We start from the raw sequence: 20,849 nt of genomic DNA on the forward strand, positions 1-20,849 counted from the left end.
AATAAATAAACAACAATTTTTGAAAAACAAGTAACCGAACTACGAATAAGTAACAAGCAACAGCAAACGGCACAGCTGCTCTCTGCAGACACATAAACGTTCATAAATACTGATTTAAAAGAATCACCGACTCTGTAAGTGCTTGTACGAACAGAAAAAATAGCTGACAGTAAGCTTACAAAGTGGTTAATGTTTGCACACTTCCTTTAAGAGAACAAAGAAATCATTTTGTGATGATGTGTTTACGCCTATGTGTAGCAGCTCATTCTTTCCACCTTAAAAGCGTTTAGTATCCCTGGAAAACAGCGGAGAAGCGCAAGGACCATCATTTTGACTGGCAGGACATTCGACCATTCAGATAAAGCATAAAATGACGTCTCAAAAGTAGCCTCGACGCCTGTGGCTGGGTAAGTGCGCGGGGAACCGCCCAGTTTGGAAGAGCGAAGCCAATCGTATTGGAGGGGGCGGAATGGGATTGTATCACACTTAGGAGAGAGATTTTCACGTTACGGGAGCAGAGCGAAGGAAGCAGAGACAGCTGTTGGGTTAAAGGTGTTAAGTATACGAAGAACCACGACAGAAGGAACAGCAGCCCACATTTCAGCAGGTGCTCAGGTACGCAACCTCAATTAGAGGTAAAAAAAGTTTGGATGAGGGTCTGAAGAGTGGGGGTGAAAAGCATTTTTCTTTGATGTGTTGCCGCGAGGACTGCTAGACTAGCTCACCTTGGTATCGATGTTTATGAGGGAGTGGATGAGGGCATGTGGTAGTTTCGGTCAGGTGCACAGCCGGTAGTTGGACTGATCGTGGTGCGCTTACTGCGTTGTTTCTTTTTAAATACATAACTGAAGCTGTGTTTTCACTTTTACGGGTTCATGTGTGACTTGTATGGGATCATTGAGAAAAGTAAACCACACTTTTCTACATTCCGATCTGTCGGGTTCTCTTTTTAGTTTTTGAATTCCAGTGGGTGCAAGAGAGAAGCCAGTGTAAAATAGGGAATCTTCATAAAATGTACGTTTTTGATGTTGTTAAAATATCACAATAATCAGATTACACGTGTGTTGGGGGTTCTCGCTTTCGTTTTAGTTAAAGGTGTATAATGCTTGGACGTTTATCGTATGGTAAACTTCAAATTTGAATGGTTAGGTGGACAAAACATTTAAAACTTTTGTAAAATGCTCGAAAACCCATTCGCGTAACCTAAGATTTGTCGCACTGGAAAGTCATTAAGTTGTTGGTTGACACCAGAGCTTACTATTTTGACGCAGTACGTTGCAAGTTAATTCAGAGTTTTTCAGTTTAATATATATGAAATACTAAATCCGCTTTAAAAGCTATATCTTAGACTGTCCATTCAATATGTATTAAATACAGGCTGTATTGCTGTCATAGGTCACTTTAATAATCGTTGTAAAGGCTTCTCAAGGCGCAATGACTTCCTGGTGATCGCCTTGTTCGCTTTATACTGTATTAACATGTCGTGTGTATTTCGAATCCCTCCCTTTACCTCCATGTTTGGATTTCGTTCTGTTTGTAAGCCTTTTCTGTTCCTCGCATGTTTTTTTTTGTTTAATGCATGTAACGTGTGTAATTTTTGCTTACCTGCCTATGTAAGCACTAATGCCCGCGGAAGACCCCTCTGCCGCCCTCCCTCAAGACTACAGGTGCCACCTGATATCAATGGACAGGTAACACGATCGGAAAACAGCCTCCCATCCCCCCCGTTTTGGGTTTACCCATATTCTGTTTATATTGTGTAGAAATAGATAAGGTGGTGACTAGTCCCAAAGTCCTGAAGCGCGGTACAGTCGGGATTATTTTAATGCAAATTTGGAGAAGGCGATGCGTGTGTTATTTTCTGAAGTGACAAACGGCGCTATGTTTCGTTTTAATATATCATACTGTGGTGGGGTGGTTATCTGGGGTAGATAAATGGGCAAAACATAAGAACCAATCGCTTTTGTTGAACCTTGCCTTACAGTGTGGATTTTGCTGATTTGTCGAGCCTCTGGTAAGAATCGAACTGGGTTTTTTTATTACAAACGCCACTCTGAAGTTGACAGTCAAAGCCGCGTTCAAGCAAATTGCAATATCAGTTTCGGTAAACGCGATTGACATATTAAAATGTGCTAGACAAAATTACGCTCTCTTGTGAAATCCAGTTTCCTAGGAGACGTGCACACCGGATCAGAAGGGCAATAAAATATTACCGACATTTTTTTTTTTTTTTAGCAAGGCACATTGATACGCTGTACTGGGGCTACCTTACTGTGGAGATTTTAAATTATTAGTTTATTGGCAGTGTAGTCATAGTAAAGCTTTCAACGAAGTAGTAGTAGTGTGTTAGATGTCTATATATGTGATGATAGATTTTTTGAGGCATGATCCTACTCCTCTTCCTTTCTTTTTTTTATGCTTGGTTAAAAAAAGCCTTCTGTTGTCCAACCGCTTATCCTTTTCAAGGTTGCAGGGAGCTGGTGTCTTCCAAGCAGCATTGGGTATGAGGTGGTATCCAACCTTTAATTGGGCACACTAACACATAACCCCAGACTCTACTCCCAACATCCAGATTAGAAAAAATAATCTTTAATTTTTAGTAAGTGCAGCTCCTTTTTTTTAAGATGATATAACAGATGGAGAAGGGAAATGAATGTGTTGCCCAAAGTTCTAAAAGAAAAAAGTTGTATAATAAGTTCCTCCAGGAATCGACAACACAGTGGTTTGCTTTTTCCTGGGAAACGCCAGGAGAATCTTAGCAGCTGAGGAACTTGCTGAATTCAATTTCTGATTAGAGGCTGAAAAGTAGTATGATGAAAAATCAAAAAGTACAAAAAAAAAAAAAACTATCTTGAACAAGGAATAAAGACATACAAAATGGGTGCAAATGATGATCTATAAAGATTTATCATGAAGCAGGACCAAAACATATGAAATAAGAAACCAGGCACTTTAAATTACTCATTACTTAGTCAGGAGTCGGTAGCTAAACCAATTAAACATACTATAGTTTTAAAGGTGTTATGTAGATCCCGTGGACAATTTTATACTGACTAAACAGGTGATTTGAATTTTTGGACCAATTTTTGATTTCTTTAAAGACTAAATCGAAGTTTAAGAGGAGAGAAGAGGAATTCAGGTTTGAATCCAACTTAACAGCAAGAGTGAGAGGTGTTTTACCAGCATCTTGGAGATGCGCATACATCATTGTGAGAGGCTTTAATGGCAAACTGGTTGTTGAAACAAATAAAAAAAAAAAAAGAGAGAGAGAGATGGTGTATGTTTTGAGGACTGACCTGTGCTGTATGTAAAAGAAAAAAGTGCAGGAAGGTGATGAAAATTTAGAGGAAAGGCCATCAAATAAAAAACCCTTAACTTGCCGTAACGATCACTGAGTGAGTACATACCCAAAGCAGACCAGCATGGATATGGGATTGGACACCCACCAATATTAACTGCTTTATTATGAAAGATAGAAGACCATTTTTGCACAAAATGTGCTTGTGCCTTGAGTTTCTTAAAAATCTGAATAGCATATGAAATAATAAAACCTAATTTGTCAGAGCTAGACTTCACTTGGTGCAGACTGAAAAAAATATCTGATGGATGCTGCTACAGAGACAGACTAGTTTCAATGAAGAGCCATGAAGCAAGTGAAGAGGGAGGAAACAACCAATTAGATAAGGAACACAAAACAAAGGCGCACTGGTAAAGATCAAAATCGGGGAGGAATATGAGATATCTGAAAGTTGATCAATTGATCATTTCTTAGGTTTCCATGGGTAGAGAAAGGTGGAAATGCCCAAGATGTCTTAATGTCTAAGCAGTATTGTGGGAAAATGGTTAGTGCTGTTGCCTCACAGCTTCAGAAGACTGGACCAAATTCTGGCCAGGCCACTGTCTGCATGTAGTCAGCACAATCTCCTGATGTCTTTGTCTATTTTCCTCTGAATGCTTGACTGTTCCTCCACATTTTGGTCTGGTGTGAGTGAGTCACTGTATGTGAATGATAGACATTATTATATATAATTAAATTATATATAATTATTATTTTTAAAAAATATTATTATTATATATAATTAATCTCTTTGAATGATTGATAGATGGCTAGCACTTTATTGTAAAGAGGGAAAATTTTGGCTTTTTACTAAAGCTCAATAAATAAATGCATATTACTGTATTGTATTAGGACCAACAACAACTGTCCTCTCAAATATATACCAGAATGACCAAAAAGAAAAAAAATAAATAAAACATCTGACATGGCCAAAAAAAAAAATATTAGTCATGGTCACAGGAATGCATTATAAAGGCATGTTGTCATAGGTATAAAGGAGCCCCAGTAGTGTTTCTTGATACACTTTTGCTGAATGATTTGTTGTCTGAAAGTCCTCAATATAAGTTTGTTATAGAGAGCATGTGCAGCATTGAATGGGCGTCATTGTTGCCTTCATTCTCTCCTCCACTACTACCTCCTGCAGGTCCTAAATATGTACCATAACTGAGCCTGACTTTTTAATTAATTATTAATTCAGTGGTCCTCCTTTGAAATGATGCTTCCAGCCCAGCATACCACAACATGGAAAATCATGCTGGCCATCACAGAGTCGTAGAATATGTAAAGGATGTCTCTACCACATTAAATGTATGCAGTCTCCTAAGAAGAGAGTCTACTCTGTCCTTTCTTATGTAGTTCCTTTGTGTTGCAAGACCAGTCCAGCCTGTCATTGTTGCGTACCCCCAAGCACTTGTAGCATTGAACCACCTCTCCATCCATTCCCTGAACAGGGAGTGACCGGCTGAAAAGGCTCATTGGTATGGCAAAACATACTAACCAGTTCCCTGGTTTTGTTGATGTTATGTTGCAGACAATTCTCTTTGCTCCAAGAAACAAAGTTCTGCTCCTGACGTCTGTACTGTACCACATCCCCCTTATCAATACACCCCATAAATACAGAATCATCAGTAAAATTACATGTCTAAGGTCTAAAGAGTGAATAGAAAACAAGACAGGACTGTTCTGTGTGACATTCCTTTGTTGCTCACATCTTTATCAGAGACACAGTCCTTGAGCCTCATAAACAGCAGTGTGCCCAACGAAGGATGGCATCCTATCCAGGGTTGGTTCCTACCTTGTAATCTGTTACTGTCAGGATATGATTTAGATTTCCATCACCCGAACTCGAAGAAGTGAGTCAAAGAATGGGTAGACTGCATCTCACTCATTGTCTCACAAATAGTATTGTTAATGACATTGCATAGCAGTATATTTTGTTTTACTGAAGTATGATCAGGCTAGTAAATGTTACTAGTTTTAAAGAAATATACACAAAACTGACATGAAAAATACTCTAAAAAATAGCATCTTTTGAAATTAACTGTTTATTTCTCTACCTACCATCATCAGTGTATCTCTCAGATGGTTGGAGTCTCCTGTAGCAAGTATTTTTCTGTCTGTTTTATTTTGAGAAATGGTGACATTTGTTGGATGTGTTGTCTGTAATGGGTAGTTTTATCTATAAGGAGCTAAAATAACTCAATTCAGAAATGGAAGTATGTAGACACAGAACATTGAGGCATAGTGGATATTTTGACTATTGTGCATGTACATACCCTTCAAATTACATTTTATTGAATGTGGACTATTTAACAATCAAAGATTGTCTCAAGGACCAAAACAGTGATGATCCTTGTTGGGATTTATAATAGTCTGGCATATTGTCAATTTATTTATTTATTTTTTTCTTTTTTCTCTTTTGTGGATTTGTCTTAAATCGCTTGCACAAAAGCAGGCTATACTGAAAGTTCCTGGTAAATTGCAGGGTCACTAGCTTTTGTAAACAACGCCTAAATCAATTATCCTGAGTAATTCTAACTAACAAATTCAAAGGCGATGATCTAGTTTAATTCAAAGAAATTTACCAGGTCAGCTTATGTGTGAACAAAGCTCTAAAATATCTGGGAAAAGCACAATAAAAGCGATGCTCGTATATAAGATGTGATGATGTTCACACTGGTAAGACTGTCATCAAAGTTCTTGGGTGGTGTTGTATGGGCATCCACTATTTTAGCTGTTATAAGTTAGCCGTGGGAGTGTTACCTTTCAATAGAGCCAAATAAGAAATTGTTAAGCATTGCTAAAGCCACATGAGACCATTTGCCACCTGTTTCACAGCTACTGTTTACCAGCAGTAAAAAGAAAGATGTGCGCAGGTGGCTGAAAGGCAGTAAGAAAACAGTACGTGTGTAGCAATTTAGGGAAATTAGTTTCAAGTTACCTTGAGAAACTGTAAAAATTAAGTATCATATGTCTTTAAATCCTTGTTGTACTTCACTCTTGGCTTTGCCATTTTTCTCCTTACCATCCATTGTGTTGTTTATGCCATTTTTGTGAATCACTGCGCAAAAAAAAAGAAATTAATGATAAAACAAAAGGAGCTCTTGATCATTTATGCTCTCATGAATAGTTTATGCAAAAACAAACATCTGGCATATCAGTGGTCATAGGCTCTTTTAGGTTAATTTCTAGATCTGCCGCCCCCCTTTGCCAGGAACTATTATGTATGAACAAGCAAATTCCAATGATTTCCTGGGATGCTTCACTTGGGAAATCGTGAGATTCTAGTGTGAAAAATGTTTTAAAAACATAGGACATGATGTTTAGTAGGCTTAATGAGTACAATACAAATGACAACTTATCTACTTTAAACACCGATTGATTATACGGTTTGGAGGCCAAAAAAATCTTTTCCTAATTTAATTTTCTCTTGCTGCCTTGAGAGTACATGTTGGAAAAATGCAATGGGAATTCCTTCGATAAAAGTGCGAGAGGTCAGATTTACTCGTGCTTGACTTCACTTAAATGAACTCCTAGCTGTAGCAGATTGCAAGACAGCATTAGTAGCGCAATGTGTGGCATTTAGCCAAAAAAAAAATCTGAGTGAATTCCAAGATATGTGTTAAGTAATTTTTCAGTTTATATAGCAAAGCAGCCCACAACCAGAGGCCTAACAGTGAATGTGAGTTGTTAAATAATTTCATATGTTCAGCAGCATGAATTATATATAATGGAAGTTTTAAAATGAATAATTTCAACTAATAGTGTATATACATATGAGTTTGTTGCACCAGACAAAATGTGAACATATAATTTGTGTTTTAAGAAGAAGTGGACTGCCCATATTGGTGCATGAGAGTGTAGGTTTGAGTGTACCCTGCAACAGCACATAATACAGGAGTCTTCCTGATGTGGGAGGTAATGAGATGTACAGTAACTAGAGAAATCCAAGGCAGACATACAATCTCTTCATAGTAGGTGTCTGAGCCAGGATTTCAACACAGTTTCCTGAAGGTGAGTGGTAGCCATTTCATCATCAAGCCACTGTTCATTCCATCTATATTTTTTAATAATGAGCAAATAATATAATTGATCAAATTTGTACTTTAGGTTTTTAGGGCCTGTTCTTCTCTTGCCATCTTGAAAAGGCCTAAACAGTTTAAATATTTTTCTTTTTGAAATTCAGAAAGATGTTTGCTGTCATGGTCTTTTTTAGTGTTTAGATCTCGTTATGTTAGGAATCGCTTGCATATCAGTCTGAACTCTTCATTGTTTTTCCCTCTCTTACACACCCATTCATGAGCTGTCACAACTTCCAATGATGGCATCACAGGCAGCAACAAATTCAGTGTTTGCAGTTTTGTGTGTTTTATCATTAAAAGTTGATAAGTTGAAGTGCACTTCTTTCAACAAACACCCACATCTATAATGAGTGTCTCAGAAACACAAAACATATACTTTTTGTAATGCCTGACTCTGCAGAATGAGAGTAGGAAATAGTCATTTAATTTCTCCAAAGAGATGCTGCAGCATGCTGTTCATCAAAAGTGACTGATGCTGTTGAGGAGATTTTGGGACTTAATATGCAACACTGTGGTTCTTTGGTTAGCGATGCAGCTGTCTTAGAGCTCCGAAAATCCCGTCTCCATATCTGGCTTGACCAACTCCTGTTTTGAGCATGAACATTTTTTTTTTTTTTGTTTTCTTCCTTGCTCACGTGGGTTTTCTCCCAAATGCATTTCAAAATTGGTCATGTCTGTGTAAGTGTGACTGTGCCTGCGATTGAGTGCTGGTTTCTACTCTGAGCCTATGGTAAATTCAGAACTCTGAACTTCACTGAGCTAATGGCTAAGGCATTTAATAATACTGTTTTACTTTCTAATTCAGTAAGTGTTGTATATGACCTTATCCTGTCCATAGCATGTCACCTGATGTAATCGGCAGTACTGTATAGTCTGTCCCCTGTTTCTGAAGTGTCTGATGAGCTCTTAGGCTTTGTTGACATTAAGGATGAGCCTTTTGCTTCTCGATGTAAGTAATTTCTTAATTACTTTTAATCAGGCTTGCCATGATGGTGTCATCAGAAAGTTTAATGATTATGTTGGAGTTATGTCTGGCCATACAGTCATAGTTGAACAAGGTGAGGACTAGTGTGGAGGAAGTGATGCTACCAATCCACACATGTTGAAGACTGTCAGTTAGGAGGTCCAAAACTGAATTACAGTGGTGGCACTAATTTTCAAGTATAGGAGCACAGTGATTTGTCTCGTGGATGGACTAGTGTTAAATGCTAAGCTGCAGTCTACAATTGCTCTGGCATAGCAGATTTTATTATCTAGATTTTCCAGTATCGTATGAAGAGTAAGAGATATGGCATCTTCTGTGGACCAGTTGTGGCAGTAAACAAACTGGAAGTAGCCGAAACACTCAGGAATATCATCTTTGATAATGGTTTTCTATTATTTGCTCCAGATCCTTTCTTTGGAAAGTGAAGTTGTATATGGTAACTTTAAAAAAAAAAAAAAAAAAGTGCCTTATGAAAGTGACGAATAGAAGGAGTATAACAAACTAATATGGCCAGTTTGATACAGTAACCCATTTTCATCAAACATGGTTTTTGTACTTCTCAGTCCACCTTAATAAAAGGACAAACATCTGTGTGTGTCAGTGTATCTGTATGTTTGCATGGTCACTAGGATAAGGAAGAAAATGTTAAAAATAGGCAAAAATGGAGAAGGGTCAATAGAATTAAAACCGATAGTACCAACTAAAATTCTAAAATTAGGAAAATTAGTCTTATCAGGGTATTCTGTTCTCTGATGTAATACTGGCAACAGCAGTGTGGTTGTTACTTTGTTGTATCCACTTAAGTGACGTGAATGAATAATGATAAATCAGAGCTTGCACCAGGAAACCACAGCCCCGATGTGACTAGGGTAGTTGCTAAACCAGGCCAATGCAGTAGCAACCACTGCTGCATCTTCCCAGCAAAACACTTACCATAAAAGTGGTCAGTTTGATGAGTGACGCAGAAAGGAAGAGGCAAAAATAGGTAGCTGTGTCTAAAGAAGAAAAGGCTGCCATGAGGGAAAGGAATCCGATGCCTCTTATTATACCAGACCAAATATACAACTCGTGTATCAAATAAAAAACATGATGTCTACATTGATTATTTAGATTTCATCCCTCTTCAACAAGTAGCAGAGCTAGTAAGGATAGATTTACTTGCGACTAACCTTTTAGTGTAGTCCAAGGGTTCTGAAACTTTTTAATCTCAGGACCCAAATAAGAAATTGATACCATACTGGGACCCTAGAAGAGAATTACTGTTGTGAGCACGGGTCCGAACACCATCAAACAAACACCAGCACTTTGCAAAACACACGTTTTTATCTACAAGAATAAAGTTCACACAATGCACAGTGCTCCCACACTAATCACTCCCAACATGGGCCTCTTCCAATGCCCTTTTCAGGCTGCCTTTCTCTCTACTGTTACTGGAGCCTCGTCCTGCTCCAGCTCCCGACTCTAGCTCCTCGACTGTAGGAAGGTGGCCCCTTTTATATTCACCCGGATGTGCTCCAGGTGCTTGATGACGTTCTTCCGGTGGCACTTCCGCTGGGATCTACTGACTGCCTCCCCGTCCTTCCAGGCATCTCGGCTGGGTCTAGCCCCCAGCTTCCTGTGACACTATCCTAATGATATTGGAGTTCTAAATCGACAAATAACATCCAAATAATAAAAACTGTTAACATTTTTTTTTTCTTTCAAGCATACTTATGTATCACGTAAATATTACAGTAAAGTGAAAAAAGCAAATGTATTGTTAATAAAACCATTAATATCACTCAAAATAACAAATAGAATATTGAGGCATGCCACTTTCAGTGTAAGTACTTGGTGTAAGCTTTAGTTAAGTTGAGAGAAACACATTTCTGGAGTACTGTACAGTGCAAGGTAATGATGATATTTGAAAGTATGCTACAATTGATGACTTAACTTGGTTACTTGATTCATGGCTCCAAGTAAGAAAATAAGTAGTCAAAAACAATTATTTGTTGCAGTTTATTTAATTTTTCTTAAATAACATTATTTAAAAAAATTCAAGTGAACTCCACCATTAATAATATATTATTTAAAGGATAAATGTTAATGAATAATTTGGTGAACTTTGAAATGTTGAATGCGCTGACTGACATTGTGCTATACAGTGTGCCTACAGCTTGTCTCAATCTTTGGATCTTTTCTGGTGGTATTACAGTTCTCAGTGATCTAACAAGCATGACCTTTTACAGTACACTAAAGTTTCTTTAACCAGTTTGAAACAGTGAAGAAATTCTTTCTTGCCAAGGCACTTTAAACTTAATGAAAACTCTTTTGTGGACCTTTGTTGAAGACTTGGATTCAGTGTATGCCTTAACAGTGAACACACAATGTTGTCCATAGCCTCTGAAACTGCTTTTAGTATACATCATATATACCCCAACTCTGTTCACTTGCCCTTCATGACACACTAAAAATGGTCACATTGTTGTGCTGCTCCCAACATTTCAAACTAGTGCCGCAGCCCATTCACCACAGAAGTTCATCTGTCATTTCTCTCTCCCTTCCTTATTTACTGTATATGTTTGCTTATTGGTCATCTCAGTTTGATTGTTTCACTGGTTGTGGAGAGTGGTAGATAGTGTTGTAGTGAATATTTTTTTTATAGTTTTGTTCCATAGAAATGACGGCTCCCTGTGATACATCAACAGCTTTTTTTTGTATACTACCAGGGTAATTAGTCATATCATCAGTATTCCTTGATCCGAAAATTTCTTCCTCTCTTTTGGCCCCATTGATGACTTTTCTTAAATAGTATAGTAAATAGCTTAGTAAATAGAGGGCAGTGTATCATTTGCCACAGTATTCGCACTTGGAGAAACTCTGCTAATTTTATTACACAATCACGTGGTGACCCATTACAAACATGTCTAATAGGATAAACACTGGATTAGAGGGATACTAATTTGTTTCTCTGTTTACAATGATTAGTTTTATGTGAATTAAGCAAAAAAAAACCCTTATAGTGTTGGTGCTCCAGGGAAGCCTGTTGTAATAGCTGTTTCAAGTTTGGTTTTGACTAGGAAAGAATACAATGAAAGAATTTTAGACTTATGCCCTTTTTAAATGGAGGTTAATTTCCAGTATAGGTCTTGCTTTCAAGGAGCAACTGAAAGAAGCCAAACTATTCCACGTCTGATGTAAAGAGTAGAGATTTTGGCACCCCACAATGACAAAAGTGATGTCTTGACATTCCCAGAAGAGGTTAACTGCTTGAACTGTATCTGATTGCTTTTGTCCATGCTTAGAAATGTTTTGACCTGCAGTCTGTGGAACTCGTGTACTGTTTTATCACCAGTGTCTAGTCTATGATAGCGAGGTGTCCTTGTTTCTTCTTAACCTTGGTCCTTAAAAAAAAAAAAATAAATAAATAAAAAAAAAAATACACTTGGTGTGCTTACAGTGTTCAGTCTCAATTCTTTGCACCAGTGATTTGGCTATCCTCAGAAGAAAGAGGGGAAGACATTTGGACTTGGTACAGAAATGAATTTGCTTATCTTGCAGCTTTAAGCCTGAGCTGCAATTTATTTTGTCACAGTAGAATGAAGCTGGAGGTGAGAGTATTTTTTAATCATATCTGCTTGAAAGGAAGATATAGTTGAAAAACTAGTACATCAGAAGTGACAGCTAAACTGTTTAGGAGTCGGATACATTTTTTTTCCTTCATTGTCATGCTTTTCATTTTCCCATGGTCATTAACCGCATGCCTGGGTTTGTATTGTAATGACATGTACAATATGTGCTGTAATACTAGAATTCTTAAAGTATGAGCAGCTTTAGTGTATCATTTTGCTTGAAGAGGCCTAGTATGTTTTTGAATATGCTAAGTTTGGAAAACTGGTGATCTAAGATCTCTGTGAAATATCACTTTTAGAAATCAATGCATTGGGCAAATATGCAAAACCAATTTTAATTTTGATGCGAGTTACACGATGTGACTAATAGGACCACTGCTTCAGTACAGCTTAAGATAATTAGAAGTAGTACAAGGTTTAACATGATGATAATGAGAGGAAAGGTCAGATTTTTTATTAAAGACTTTTATTTAGAAATGTGACACCAACATTTAGACTGGTTCAGCAAATACTTGTTGTACCTGTGCTTGGACTCTGTTTGGATAAAAGGCTATATTGCCTTCTCGATAGGTTCTGTATGTTTTCCCCTTTAATTGCCACTGCAGTCTTCAATCTGTCCCCTGACATCCTCCGAGACCCTAAATTTGCTTGGCATTTGTACCCTTTAGATCTCAGCTTGACTGTGACCTATAGTGGGCTGACATCCATCGATACTTGATGCTTTGCACTCATTATTGCAAGGACATGCTGCATTTTTACTACTATCCTGTCTACACAGAGAACAAAAAGAATGACTGGATCAAGTAATATCTGAGCTTTCTGGGTGATATTGACCCTTTCATCTGTTTTAAATTAATGTGTCAGCTTTATGGAGTATTAATGTCTGAATCAGTTTGTAATTGTAGATCTTTCCACCAAGGTTACTTAGTGTTAGTTCTATAGTTTTGTTTCCAGACTTGAATTTATGTGATCATCAAGCCTTTTTATATGGCTTTTTTAAATTTCTAGTGATGTTTTTATTATTATGTAGTCAAAACAGACTAATCAGTGGAGGTGATAGGGTGAGTCACGGTTTGTTTCATAACTCTAGCTGTTTAGACTTTTAATTTGTTGTGCTTCCTTGTGGACAGTGCTTAAAAATATCTTATGGTAATAAAATATAAAATGCTAGAAAGAAAGATAAATATATTATTGTTACTAATTTTATTTGCCTTCATTTTACTGTTATTGACTGTACTTGTTAACCTCGTCAGTTGTTTAATGAAGAGTTTCTCCTTTATAAGGGAAATTAAAATCCTTCCCAGTGAAAAACTTTAAACCCTTGTAAGTCTGTTATTTAATATTTTTGAGAATGCTGGTTGACTTAGAGAAAATAAAATAATTTAAAAAAAAAAACATCTATCTGTGTTTTTTCCCTTGAATGTAAAAAACAATACTGTAACTTTTTTTTTTTTTTTAAGGGGTGAATAAAAGAGTAATCCCTTGCAAGTCAAATGTACTCCATAGTGAGAATGGCTAATGCTTGTTTCTGAAATATATTAAATATTGGGTGGCATTATGGTACAGCAGGTAGCTGTGCCATCTCACATTCTGGATTCAAATTCCATGTTCAATTGTTGTCTGTGTGGTTTTCCTCTGGAAGCTCAATTTTTGTCTCGCACATCCTCAAAGATGTGCAGATTAAGATAATTGGTCAAACCAAAGTAGCCCATGTGTGAGTGAGCAAGTGCATGGATGTTTGTATGAGAAGTCTGTTTCCTGATTTACACTCACTGCTGCTTAAAAAGGCTTCAGCACCCATAACCTTGAACGGCATGATCTATCTTTGAGAATCGTATGTATTTTAAACTTAGACAATGATTAGTTAGAGACGAAGCAAGGAGAAGCTTACAACTTAGCATCCAATATAGAACTCTTCACAGAACAATGAATTCAAACATCACTCTCTTAACTCTGAGGTTTCTTGATACATCTCATAATTGTACCATTTTTGCCATTTTTGGTCAGTTGTGCTTTCACAAGTGATTAAACATTTTCCTTGGAGCCAGGACAATAATTATCAGCAGATGACGCTGACAAGAAGAAAATTGGAAGAGTACCAGGTCTAAGCAGTAGTAAACAAAATGATTGCCTTATCTAGCTACTAACTTCCTTCTGCTTTTTTATCTGCTGAATCAATAAGTTCAGCCTTAGAAACTCTGCAGTGCAAATATTGATTATTTAAATTGGATTTTTTTTAAACCCTTACAAGTATTATATTGTAAACATGAAAAAATAGAGCATGACTGTTAAAAGTAACAAAAGTTCTTTTAAAGTTCTTTAGGTTTTTTTTTTAGTTTAGCGCATAGTGGAAAGGTAAACTAATTTGTTTTATATTAAATTTAATGAAATTCTGTATTTTCGTGCATTCTTGTGGTGACATGTTGCATGTTGGTAGACACACAAGTGAGAATTTCACTGTGCTCTGTACCTGTGACAGTATCACTACTACTACTACTTACAACAACAACAACCCTTTTCCTTGGATCTCATTACTGTGACTTTCTTCAAGCTGAATTCAACAAGGTGAATTAATTTCTTTAATTCTAGAACTTCAGTGTGCATTATAATGTGCCCCTGTTCTCTGTCAAATGAGATACCAAGCCTAGCAGAGATGATCTTTACATTATATTAGTGAAAGCTGGTGAAATCCACCACACCTTGGCAAATGTGCTTGCAAAAGCTGTAATGATATGTGTATGATTAATGTTATAATAACTGGATGTCTGATTTTAAAAATGAGCACTCTGGGTTGTTTCCAAAGCTGCCAATGCATCTGCTACCCAACAAGAAGTAAATAAATCTTTAGTAAGCATATTCCAGAAATCTCTTTAGGCTTAATAGTTCACAATTACTGATGACACAATTTACATGTATTTATTTGGCCAACGCTTTTAGCCAAAGCACCTTTCAACATTTGAGATACAGTTAGTTGCATTTCTTTTGTTTTTCCAATTGGAGCACAGGCAGATGTACTGACTTTCTCATGGTCACACAGTGTCAGTGGGTGGGGATTTGAAACCAAAGCTTCATGGTTTGAAGTCCAATCCTTAATCACTGCCTGCCACAAGACACCAAATAGGTGAAGTAAGATGTTGCATCAGTGATAGAAACTCTAAGACTGCATGTAAGAAAACATTCTAAAAAGGTGTGTGTTTCTAGACGGTAATTTATTGAAGCAGGTCATCCTTCTTTTCTCAAGCAGTGCAATAATTGTTGTCATCTTTAAGTAGGAATGAATAGCAAACTGGAGTAAAGTATGTAAATGTCGGGTAAAAACAGTCTGGTGGTTGTGTTCTTTTGTTGAAGATTGCATGAACTTAAACATCTTGCTGTTTTCGAGTAGTCATCATTATCATGAATCATGTCAATTACTTATGTACAGTACGATTTAGCACTTTTCCTATTTAACAGAAGTTGGAATTTTTGGAATTTTTACTTTTGTTTCTGCTTTCTATGTTAAGTATTTAAAGTTAATGTTAAAATAATATTTTATCATACAGTACAAATTACCAACGGACAATATTAATAGATATATTGTTATGAAGTAGGTAGGATACACCAAAATCCATTCCAGTGTTTACCTTTGCAGTGTGGTAAATGCTGGGCACAAGCTCTGAACCTGCAGCATCTAAGCTGGTGAGGTGCTTAAAAGCAGCTCATTAACCATTTGAGCAAGAGAATCTCTCTTTTGGCGCAAAGGTTAATTAGGTTGCTGGTTTGTGTCCCACAGGTAGCACTAATATGACTGAGACAATCGGTGCATTTACATGCACTTTAATAACTTGGTTTTTCACAGAAAACTGGTCTCTAAATGTTGTGTAAACAGATATACTGGTTAGCGAAACCAAGTGACCACACTCTCTGTTACCATTATTTGGCCATGTAAACCCTTAATTGGGTTACAGTTTAGGATTTTGTAGTCTGCGCATGCCCATTGCACTCTGTTTGCCTGCACATGTTTCTTAGTAGCCACAGGTGTAAGCCTCCAAAAGATAAATTTGCTGAGGCAAAGCACTAAATTAATGTTGATGAACTAAATGTAGAGTACATAGCTCAGCAGCACAATCTCGAGAGCATTAGGGTAACACAGAAAAGTAATGTACATTATGTAGTCTTATTAATTTTTAAAGTAACAAGTAACCTAATTGAATTTAATGTTATTGAGGTAAAAATACCTACATTATTATTATAATGGTAGCACTGGGTGAAAAGCAATAAGCCCACATACCACAGCACTACTTCTTTGCAGAGGCTACTTCTTTGTGAATCAGAAAACAGTGTGCTGCATGCAATCCAGTAACAGAAACATATTAACAAACTATCAGTTTAGCTTTAATTCAGCTACTTGCTAATAGCCATGTTGAAACAGTGGTGTAGCAGTCAGTGTTCATACCACAAGTCAGTGATGACTCAGGTCATGGATGTAGAAAGGGACTAAATGTTATTTACTTCTGAGCACACGAAGGACTAAATATTTATAAAACACAAGGAAATTGTGCTTATTCATGCTTGTTTTTGGATTCATGGTGGCTGCTGATGGCTTTTTTTTTGCACAGTTTAATGTCGTATCATTTTGCCAATGGAAAAACTCCAAAAGATTTCTTGCAGATTTCTAAGAAACCAGGTTTGTTCTGCCTTAACAGAATTACTCACCTTATCCTGCTCATTTGTGTGCATGTAGACTCACTGAATGAGAGATTCCCACCTGCTCAAAGTGTTAAGGAGCTGATTCTGATCACCTCTGTAGATTATGCATCACAGGTTTGTGGCTGACCACTGGCAGTTCCCACAGTGCACATATGTGAACTGGGAAAGACTGCAGTGAACACAAGTGGAAATGTCTTAGTTTGTGTGTATTTATGTATTTTTTTTAATGACATTGTGTGGCCGACATTTTATCATTAATAAATCTATTAGCCTTATCCATTGTGAAATGCAGCATTTCTCTGTCACTCCGTTAAATGATAATTTGGTCTTCCATGGTTCCTTACATTCAGCTCTGAAAGTCTTTCTCTGTCGCATTCCCTGCCTGCATATTCGTGCTGCCAGTTTCATTTCACAGTACTGATTTTGGGTTAGAGGCAACACCAACTGTGTTTCCCTCCTCCAGCTTTGTGTATAACGGGATCTTTCCCTTGATCATTGGTGGCCACATTCCCTGGCCAATGGATCTAAGCATAAGCACAAGGGCAGGTCTCAACAGTGCTTCTGTTTAAGTGCCTGCTCATCTCTCTCTCTCATATATACAAACGCACACCTTGCACAGCTCCTTTTTTGGCTGTGCCCCTTCTGACTGCTCATGCACACCTTTGCAGTGTCTCTCACTCAGGCCCATGTGGCCCCACTAGACTTTTCATGCAGAAAATTACAGATCAGAAAGAAATAATAAACATTTAGAGTACAAACAAGAAAATACTTCATATGAGGTAAGGTCATTAGTTGAGTCCCTCAAGGATCATTACTTACTGTTAATTTATTTTAATGACATTTAATTATGCTATGGTGAGTAAACTTGTGAAAATTGCAAATTACACTAAAACTGACAACATACTGTAGCATAATACTGAGAAGGTAGCAAAAGCAGTTAAAAAATAAACAAGACTATCTTCAAAACCTGGCAAACACTTGGTAAATGCAGATGTATGTAGACAAGTGGAATGTGCTACATGCAAAAATAAAATTAATCATAAATAAAAGATGAGCATCCATAGCCTAAAGGAAGCAAATTCTAAAATAGATACACATATTTACATTGACATTAACATTTTCATCCTCAAGGCAATTTAGTAAAACACTTAAAAAGGAAAATGAAACGCTAGATTATCTTTTAAGTATAAAAATGTAGAGAGAGACCAGTTCTTGAACTCTATATTAAATAGTTCTGGACACCACACAACAAAAAGATGTAGCCACTCCAGAACTATGTAGGAAACATGCATATTGCAAGTTGTACTTGGCTATGCTACAAAATTTAAACTCCTTGCTCTTGACCAGAGAAGGTTACTTCGAGTTGTAGGCCAGGTTTTCAAAATTCCCATAGGCATCAGTAAAATTAATCCAGCAGTAAACAAATAAATTACAGTTATTTTTCATTATTCATGAGGGTTGCATTAGTGAAAAACCCAACACATCTGGAAAACAGTTACTGAAGCATTGATCCTATGTGTAAAGTGGGGCTGGTTCCAGTGGAATGTCATCCCTTTGCTCACACACCTTGATACTCAATATTGAGCCTTCCATGATACTCAATAATGAGCCTTCCAGGTTAATCTATGGAAACCTTGTTACGACTTTTACTTCCTCTATAGTCAAGTTTAATCGTCTTCTAGGGCTGGTAGTTAATCTGTGCTATTTTGTGACCTGCACATACTGGGAATTTCTGATTCGTGGGGAACAATATTATCATGAATGCGGTTTGACAAATTACCTATGCCTCTCGGCGGCAGTTAGAAGCACAATAATCCATTCAGTGATACAAGTGTGCAACTCCGACATCTAAGACATTACGTTTCACTGGTGCATGATAGACCTCATGGAATTGTTTTTTCTGCTGCATATGGCCATGAATACAACACCCTGATGTCTGTCCTCATCCCATCCCATATCCTACGGTTTGTAACAAGGACCTTATCTGCAAATAGGTGCAATTGCATTTTTATAATAGTGGATAAGCAAATCAATTCAAACGGAATCCACAGATAGTTGAGGATTTACTGAACACCGTTCAGTGCACTACTGAAAATTAGAGGGTAAATGCATTCTAGATGGAAGCCTAGAATCACACCTTTACTCAGAGGGTTATTGGAATCTGGAACAACCTGCTGAATCTTTTAATTTAAACATAAAACTGTGTATTGTGGGTTACAAAGTTAACATTCCTGCAAATATTCCAATATCGAATGCTCTTCCCATGTGACTGACAAATAATAAGTAATAAAGCCAGAACTGGCTACATCAGGCAACATGTTATTGGCTGTCCAAAAAAAGGGCAAGCTTGTGATTCTTTCGAAATGTGAAACTGTCCTGGTAAGTCATTATGCATGTGTAATGTGACATTGGCTTTAGTTATTTAATATACATCACAGTATGATAACTAGTCTCGATGCTGTTTCTTTATGTGAGCCTGAAGCAGCCCTCTGGGTAAAAATGTAATGACTTCAAACATCCATTGAAATTTTCTCATTCTCTAAAGCCAGATCTGGTTCGGATTATAAGGAGTAAGTATAGATGACCATCTGCTTCAATTGAGTTGTGCATTTACGAACCTTTGTTCACTAGATAGACCTTACATCCCTCTTTCTTTGTGCATCTTATTGCTTTTCTTCAGGCCCTGTTGTGGGCAGCATACTCTAAGATGCATAGGCACCTGCCGTACATGTTACTGTCTTGTGTCAGCCACTTGCCTTTGTTCATCAGACATTCCTGCTCTCTTGTGGACACCGGACACCACGTAGCATTATGACGCTGGATGGATAGGTGTTTTATTGTTTTATATATAGTGAGTGTCACACATCTCTGGGCTCGACTGTGACTAAAATTATTGCAAATGCAACCAGAAATGGGCTTTGCTGATTATCATTTCTACTTAGTTTGCCTGCGGCAAATGAAATCATTGAAACTTGAAACTAATTATATTGTAACAGGTGCAAAGGCTTTATTTGTTTGTATTGTGCATTGGATGTGCTGTTAATTTATGTGTTGTTATGGGCTCCTCCTTGGATATCTTTGAGCCGCATTTCATTCAAAGGCTGGTTTATACACTTCATGTGGCCGCGCTGAGTTCAAGAGATGCATGGCAAAAATAACGTGAGACTTGGAAGCATATGTGTTTAAGTATTTCTAAGCATATGGCATAGTGGACACAGTGGCTATGTATTCTGAATGGTGAATTTCAACAAGAGGGCTGAATATGACACAACCAATCATCAAAATGCAAGGAAGGCATTCAAAACATTTGAAATGAAGATATCTGTGCCCTGTCAAATTCTGTTGTCTTTTCTGATTTGGTGCAGGCGCACTAAGGTGTGATCGTCATGGATCTCCTCATGTTCCTGCATCTTTGCATTCTGTTTCTTTTTTGATTTAAGGCATGCTCTGTGCTAAATGCCGGACTGTACATTAGTAAACCTGCACATGCAACTGCTTGCCCATTGTTTCCTTACACACAGCAATGTCATGAAGTCTGCATTTTAAGTTTGCAGGTGTATTACATGTTGTTGTTCTTCTAGTGGCATGCTGTGCAATTGACAGCAGACAGTAAACTTTGTTAAAATGGTATTAATAAATGCTACTTTGTTTTTTGTTACTTCACTCGTTTTGGCATGCAGATTGTATGTTGTGTTACCAATAAATTCTTCAACGGGGACTCTTTAACAAAGTCACATGGAAAAAATAAGATTTAGTAAAAAATTAAAAATATTAACAATTATAATTAAGAATTTGTGACTTGATAACCAAGATCTCTGTACAAAGACATTTTAAAGACAAATCATTAAAATAAATCTACTAATCCACTTTAATGCAATACCTGGTGTTTTCCGCTTAAACATTTACTCCGGTAATTTTTTTCTGGGGGAGAAGAGAAAAAAACTTTTTCCATGGGAAAGGCTTTGTTGTGGAACTTGTATTTCACCTCTTTCATATGAGTGATTAAAACCATGTGAATGAAATAGTTTAAGTTCTATTGAACTTAATCCCTTGCCTGCCATGACCACCCCTTTAAATTGGGGAAGGATCTTATTTTCACAGCAGGTATAATTAGCCTTTAAAACTTTTTTTTCTTTCTGTTACAT

General features: G+C 37.1%; 1 protein-coding gene across 1 annotated transcript in view; it reads left to right on the forward strand.

The window, feature by feature from the left end:
- The first annotated feature begins 500 nt into the window (after nt 1-500).
- Nucleotides 501-20,849, forward strand: part of LOC120524695 (cingulin) — a 136,073-nt gene continuing 115,724 nt past the window's right edge. Inside the window, 1 exon segment of the mRNA XM_039746520.1 lies at nt 501-615. The gene's annotated coding sequence lies outside the window, so the exon portion shown is untranslated.

Source organism: Polypterus senegalus, chromosome 1 (genome assembly GCF_016835505.1).
Source record: "Polypterus senegalus isolate Bchr_013 chromosome 1, ASM1683550v1, whole genome shotgun sequence".
In the NCBI taxonomy this organism is placed as follows: domain Eukaryota; kingdom Metazoa; phylum Chordata; class Cladistia; order Polypteriformes; family Polypteridae; genus Polypterus; species Polypterus senegalus.